Here is an 8,046-nt window from a genome sequence, read left to right on the forward strand (position 1 = left end):
CCTTCAGCACATACATATAGAGTGAGCATGACATAACTGCACCACAAAGTTCCTTTTTTATTACAGGGATCTTGCTATTATTATCAAAATCTACAAAGAAAAGATAAGCAAATGGAAAAATAGCAGCAATTCATCCTGGAATAAATATGAAAAACGTCCTCCTGTTTTGGTGCCATTCGTGTACTTAAGTTTAAGGAAAAGCGTGCCTGGCTCACTACAAAAAGGTCACCCACTCTGAGAGTAGCTTTCCAGTGATTTGGGTGTAGTGTCTTGACGATGGATGTTGAGGTGCTCAAAGAGAATGAGATCAGAATTTTCAGAAACAATTCAAAAGTTACCCCCCAGATTTGAAACAAAACTGAATATTTGTCTCTGTACAAAGCCCTAATATAGATTTAATTGCCTAAGTATGATAGCATATAATTCTGCTTGTTTCACAAATATTATGGTCTATAGTAATTTGGGGTTTGGTCAGTTTATCTGGGCCCACTTCCAATACATGTATGATTCTGTGTGCTATCTGACCAAGTTTTCTTCTTCAATTTCATAGTTTGTACTGTGATCTTCTAGCAGCTCATCAATGGGGGTTGTATTAGCCCATTGATTCAGACATATGGTTTAACTCCTACTAGCATGAATGGAAGTTACACACATGTGGTTAAATAAACCCTATATATATTCCAATAATCTGGAGGATTATTTACTCATGGTAATTAGTTGTCTTTTTACTATTTTCACTGTGTTCTTGTACTACTCTAATGCAAAAACAAGCTCTTTGTTTTTAACTGCATCAGTGTGTTTTTTGTTTGTCTTGTATTATAGAATCAATAAAGCTTTTAATCACAAAGGGTCAAATCCTGTGAAGTCTTCAAACAGTTTTTATTCAGTCCTTATTTAGGCAAGACTCCCATAAACATAAGTGTAATCAGTGCATGAGAATGGACTGATGGCTTTGTCCTCTGATGGGTGCTACATACCCTCATTTCTCATAGACTTAAGAGTGTTCAACATCTTCCAGGATGGGACCCTAAATAAGGACTGGGATCAAAATATGTTGTAAAGTAGGTAATGAAAAGAAGGAATCCTAAACCCATGCAAATGTATCATTGTATACTGTTTTGGGTATATAATGCCTGAATTCTTTTGACTATGCCACAATATAATTTCTGAGTAATTTTGGTACTTATTAGCAGCATCCTCTATTTAACTGCAGACTGTGCCTTCAAATATTGTTCATAGTTTTCATAATTCAAAGCATTGTATCAAATAGTTCACATTTCTGTGTCTGTTCCTGTTAACAATTCATGTACAGCAGTCTCATGGTTCTCTGTCATTGCTCTTATGAGGATTAGGTGGAGAGAAGTCCATAACGGATATTCTTTGTTTTTTAATGTAGCCACTATTCTATTAAAAAATAAACACAACAAACATACAGAGATAATGAATGAAGCTCCTCAAGCAAAGTATTATTTGCTGTAGTAATTCTGTAATCAAGGCTAATTCTACAATAAACATGGCAAAACAAAAGAACACACAAATTTCAATCCAACACAAACACCAAACAGAACATAGACTGGGCATAAATTAAGGCAGAGGTCCCATGCTTGTTCTTTGTGAACTCAATGAAAAAACTCCCATTGACTTCAACGGGAGCAGGAGCTGGCCTATAAATATTCTTGAATATTCAAGCAGTGGTGAACTAAGACTCCAGGCACCTAGTAGCTTGTCTTACTAGCTGGATAACAGCCCAGCAGCTATTGTGTATAGCAGAAATAATAGAACTAGGTATACAGCAGTCATAGGTCTTCTCCCCCACTTGGAGCTTTTGGGTTCCAAGATGGGGACCTGCATGGACTCCTCTAAACTAATCTTAGTCTAGATCCGGTTCTGCTGCCACCAGTTAAGTTTAAAGTGGGTAACACACTACCTGTCCCCCAAACTTCCCCTGGGAAACCCAGATTCAATCTCCCTGAATCTCTACACAAAGGGAAGCAGCCCAATTCCCCCCTCCCTCTCTCCTAGCCTACTCCGGAGAGATACACACCGATTCAACTCCCTGAATCAAACCCAGGAGGAACTCACTCTTCCCTCCTCTCCTTCCCCTGAATTCCCACAAGAGAAGGAATTAACCAAGTCCAAAAAAAGAAAAGAATTTATTAAAAGGAACAAAAAGAAAGTACACTATCTCTGTAATACCAGGATGGAACAATACACAGAGTCTAACCTATAAACCTGGAGAGAATTCCCCCTCCCCCTTTCTTTCTCAGTAAAAGCAAAGTAACAGCAATAGAAATAAAGAGATTCCTTCAGCAAAACACACAATTGCAAATGTAGAAATAAACTTATAATACTAGTACGCCTTTCTAATACTCACTAGACTGAATAGATGAAAAATACTGCAGAAACCTGGGAGGACTTGATTAAGATGTCTGGACTCCCTTAGCTCCCAAGAGAGACTCTACACAAACAAAAACACAGAAAAAAAAATTCCCTCCACAGAGATTTGAAATTATCTTGTCCCTGATTGGTCCTCTGGTCAGGTGTTCATCAGGTACTGCTTGTTAACCCTTTACAGGTAAAAGAGACCTTAACCCTTAACTAACTGTTTATGACAACAGCACATGAAATCAAATCTCAAAGACATGGCCCATGTTCAGTGTGGGCTGAAGCTGACTTCTTGCCTCATGAAGCATGATGGAAGTGCCAACATAGAAGCAGGTAAGGGTTGCAATTAAATGTCTTTTATACTGGTGTCAAGTATCAGAGGGGTAGCCGTGTTAGTCTGGATCTGTAAAAGCAGCAAAGAGTCTTGTGGCACCTTATAGACTAACAGACGAAGTGGGTATTCACCCACGAAAGTTCATGCTCCAAAAGGTCTGTTAGTCTATAAGGTACCACAAGACTCTTTGCTGCTTTTATACTGGTGTTATCTCGTCATAAATATAACCTGTGCGTGCTGAATGAACAGCCAGGTATGAACTCTTCTGTAGGAGTCATGTCATTGCATAGGTCATTTTCCTTGATTTGCAATAAAATCTAGGAGCCAGCTCTTTAGCTGGTGTAAATCAGTGTAGTTTCATTAGCTTCACTGGAGCTATACTGACTCATACCATCTGAGTACATGACCCTAGGATTTTATCTGACACCAACATCATGAAATATTAATTACTCCTCAAAAAGGGAATATACAGGCAAACGAGTCTTTTGTAGTCATTAGAATGTTATTAAATGACATGGATGTAATCAACTAATAGAACTCTAGCTTCTAAATTTAAATGACTTACACAGGCTATACCCATTCCTTAGGCTTTGTCTAAACTAGCACTTTAGTCAGCAAAACTTTTATTGGTCAGGGATGTGAAAAAACCACTCCCCCCCAACTGACATAAGTTTCACCAACAAAAGTGCTGGTGTGAACAATGCTATGTTGGCGGAAGAGCATCTCCTGCCAACATAGCTACTGCCGCTCATTGGGAGTGGTTTAACTATGCCAATGGGAGCGTTCTCTCCCGCTGGCTTAGAGTGGCTACACAGGAGACCTCACAGCAGCACAGTTGCAGCAGTACAGCTGTCAGGTCCCTAGTGTAGACAACGCCTTAGACTGGTAGCTTCACTACGTAATGTGTAAAAGGAAACATTTGAAACTATTCAAAGAGCAGAGATTGCTAGATTGTTTGTATTCTTGACAGATATATAGTATGTTATTAGATGGTTCAGTCCTGCTCCAACTGGGGTCAACAGAAGTATTGTCAAACATTTCTGAGGGAATGGGATTAGGTCAACAGGAGAAGTTTAAGGACATGAGACTCTAATCCTACAAATAGTGACCCACTCTAAAGATTCATTCCTGGGTAGTTGTGCACGTCATCTCAATAGGAGTTGAGAGGGCTCAGTGCACTGCAGCATTGTCCAGTGGTTTGAGTACTAGCCTTGGACTTGAGAGAGCTTGGTTCAATTCCCTGCTCCATCACCACGGACTGTGTGTGACCTTGGGCAAGTCACTCAGGCCCAGATTCTCAGAAGTCAGTGGGAATGAGGTGCCTAAATAATTTTGAGGATCTGGGCCTTAGTCTCTCAGTGTCTTGATTTCCTATCTGTAAAATGGGGATATTAGCATTTCCTTACCTCACAGGGATTATACATTAAAGATTGTGAGGCATTCAGATACTATGGGGGTCACATAAGTAACTAAGATAGATCAATAAGCTCTAAAATAGTGGGCAGTTCTGAATTTCCAAAACCTTGTGTGAAGACAAGATCTCATACTGCAGGATCAGCAACATCATTGCCACTCTGTAGCAGAACAGCAGAGGCTTGGGAGATAATGTTGGTAATGTCTTTTTAAACATTTTTATAAATGAATATATTTCTATAAATGATGCTGTCAGATGTTATAAAATAACCTACCCTGCAATGCTGAACTCCATTTCACTTTTGGAGCCCACTGTAGACATGTGATTGCTCCAGCCTGAAATCCTACTCATTTATTCTGCTTTATTTAATTTGTATTAGTTGTATCTGAATGTGGAGCTCAGACCAGCAAAGGATTAATAAAATTTGCTTGATACAGAGTGATAGCCTCAGGGTTTTCACACAGCTCTGCTAATGCTTCTTGTTCCTGATGTGTCAATCCCTACTACTTCAGTCCTAGATTTTTTTCAAAAATTTATTTATTTATGCACGCATTTCAGCTAAACCTTTCAGCTAGAGTTTAGGATAAAAATCACCAAACTCATTTTCAGTTCTGACCTGAGCCAGAGTTTACAGAGAGCAGACAGCTGCTGGTGTTTACAATAATTCATCCTTTTTTAAATGTTGCTATTAATCACAATCTATCAGTTTTACTTGCACATCATTTTTGGCAACATTCACCTGTTTATTATGAAACAATGTATGTGAAATGAGGCACTGTACAAACTCTCTCTGCCTTGCTTCTGTGGAGTTAAACTGGAAGACAGTGCAAGGAACAGAGCCCATGGAAAACTGTACTCTTCCTGTGTGCTTTTGGAATGTGAATAAGCTGAATTCAGTTGACTAAAGCAGTAAGATAGAAAACAAAACATGGCTTCTGGAAAACTAGCAGAAGGCTCAGTCTCACCTAACACTTCTCTTTAATATGATAAGCTTTTTCCTTCCAGGATCCTACAAACTGTCTCTTACAACAGTCAAATGCTTCTGAACTAACCAAACTATTGTTTGTTTGTATAATTCTCTTCATTTCTCCCCATGAGGAAGCAGAGGTCATACCCTGTATGAAGAAAGAAAAGACCCAGAATCCCCTGCAATAAATGAAGTACAGCTTAAAGTGCTAGCATAAACAGTCTCTTAAATCGATAGTGACCACGAATTGACCAGTGAAGGCATGAAATAGCCTTCCAGGACAGTACAGGTCAGGTCAGGTTGAAATAATTATTATCTAAAGGTTTGTTGATCAAAATGTTTTGCAAACTTTGTGATAAGATGCAGTAGATATTATTACACCAGTTAGTGACTGTGGGCAGATGCAGGGAAACCCAATGGTACTTTTAGGTAAGCCTAAGCCTTGTTGCAAGAAACATTGCAGTTCATTTTAAAACTTCTGCAGCACAATACAGAGAAAAACTTTCATCAGTGTGGATGGAAAAAAAAGAAAACAGAAAAAACAGCTCAGCAGAAGAGCATTGGTGTTTTTATACATTTCTAAATAAAAGTTTCTCCATGTTGATTTTAAAAGCATAGCATTTCATCCAGTTACTGTTCACTTATCATAGGTTTTATGGTAAATGACTTACAGAATATAACTCAGATATTTGCTATGAAGAAATACACTTCTTTATCAGTTCACTGACTGATAATACGGCAATTAAAGTGGGATTTTATTTCAGTAAATAAATCCTTTTTGCTTGATTTCCCTTAGCAGTAGCAAAAGAGGACAACATATGAATGAGAGATGCTAGTACATATTCCAGCTGTTCTTTGCTTGAGCCTTACTTTTCCTTTCCTCTATTAAATGCCACCGTCCACCTTTTACCAGACATTCATTTGAAAATATCCTCCACACACTTACTAGCATAGAACAAAGAACAGATGGTAGAGCTTCTAAGGGAAAGAAATATGGTTGTCTGCCTAAAGAAATGGATAGTAAACACCAAGATCTCTAAATGGCTTTGTCCAAAAAAAGCCTGGGGTCAGAGGAACTGAGTATTGGCAATTTCCATTTGTGCTACAGCGGGAGCTTAGTATGCTGGCAAAGTCCCTTTTCCTGCTGTAATAACAAAGATAAAATGAATCAGCCATATACAGATAATTTGCATAAGCACATAAAGATGAAAACCAGGGAAAGGTAGGAAGGAAGAATTATTTATCTGAGGGCTCAGTCAAACCTACTCTGCAGTGACCTGACTATGTCTCTTTCCCCTCCTGTTATGCAGAACACAGTCCTTCCCTGAAGAAGCAAATGAGTTTCCCCACTTCATTCTTTCTGTCTTTGAACACTAATGAGTGGTGAATTTAGAGGTAGTTAAAGGCTCAGTTCTCGTTGAATTTCATTACTACCAGAGCACTTGGACCTATGTGTCTATTTGCACTGCATTACTGAATTTACCTTAAGAATTTTACAGTATTTTGCACTTTTTTAGTTCTTTCCATCCATGTATCCTAATTCTCTTTAACAGCATAAAGTAATCTAGCCTCACAACAACACTATGAGGCAGGGTAGTCAATAGGTGGACTGCGGGCCAAATCTGGACTGCCAGATGCTTTAGAACAGACCCCAAACTCTTTTTATTTACTTATTACCATTATTATTTTTTTTATTATTATTTTCTCTGGAATCTGCACCTTGACTAGACCTTGCCCAAGAATTTTGGACCTTACCAAAAAATAATTGACTACCCCTGCTATGAAGAATGTCTGATTATCCCCATTTTCCAGATGAGGAAGTTGAGGCACGGAGAGTTTAAGTGCCTAAGGACAGAGGACAGAACTGAACCATCCCTCTTGACTCAAAATCCTGTGCCTCAGACACAAGACCATCCTTTGTCCTTGGTTTGTATTTTTTTCTTAAGCCATTGGTCTTCCTTTCAAAGCTAACAGGTGTGCCATGAATGCCAAGACTTCACAAGTACAGTTCTAAAGTAGAATATTCAAATATACAAAACCCATGCGAAATAATTGCATGTAAAAAAAATTGCGTTTTCCAGAGCTACCTGCAAGCCCTAGGTTGTGCTTCTACAGTAGCTCTGCAGTGTCCCAACTGTGTGGAGTTTGGAGGGAGTGGAGTGGGAATGGGTTTCTGTCCCCAAACCTAAAGAGGAAAAACAGTGGAAGTTTTCACAACTTGAAACTATATTCATTTGTGCTGCTGTCCCTCTGTGCTGTGGAACCTTCTTCTGGGGACATTGTGGGGAGTGAAGTAGAGTGTCCAGTAGCACTACTCCTGCAGAAGCCCTACTTGCCAGGGATCATGCAGCAATACAGGGGCAAAGGGCATCCACGAAGATGCTCTCTGCCTTCTGCGAACCCCCTGAAATATGAGAGTTCAGGGGTTGAACACCCAGCTTCTTCCATGGAGCACACAAACTCCACATCCATATGCGACAACATATAGGAAAATCCACACGTCAAACCTGAGAGCTCTTTCACCCCTTCCCCCCACTCCATTCCCCCAGCAGGTTCTTCCCATAAAGAAGCAAATGCTCTTCCCCAAACCATGAAGAAAAGCTTGCAAGAAGAGAAACATCTTCTTCACAATGAACATATAATAATCTCAGACGCTATGAAGGCCCAAAGCCCCTTTCATTATACATAAGACACAGGAATGTTGCCTCCCTTTCCCTACCTCTTAAAAGCTTCCCTGCACCTTTGCAGTTTTCTGTAGTAACTTTGATTTACAGGTTTTGAAGAAGTTTTGGTTTTGCCCTGACTCCTCTCACAGTTCCAAAGACAGCACACACCCTTCTTTGATTTTGCAGATAGTTTGAGGTTCTGCATAGGACTGTTATAGTACTATTAGCTGGTTTGGCAGCATAAGAGGTTTCAGCTTGTACATAAAATTTGGAAATGGAT

The sequence above is a fragment of the Mauremys reevesii genome, linkage group 1, assembly GCF_016161935.1.
Source record: "Mauremys reevesii isolate NIE-2019 linkage group 1, ASM1616193v1, whole genome shotgun sequence".
In the NCBI taxonomy this organism is placed as follows: Eukaryota; Metazoa; Chordata; order Testudines; family Geoemydidae; genus Mauremys; species Mauremys reevesii.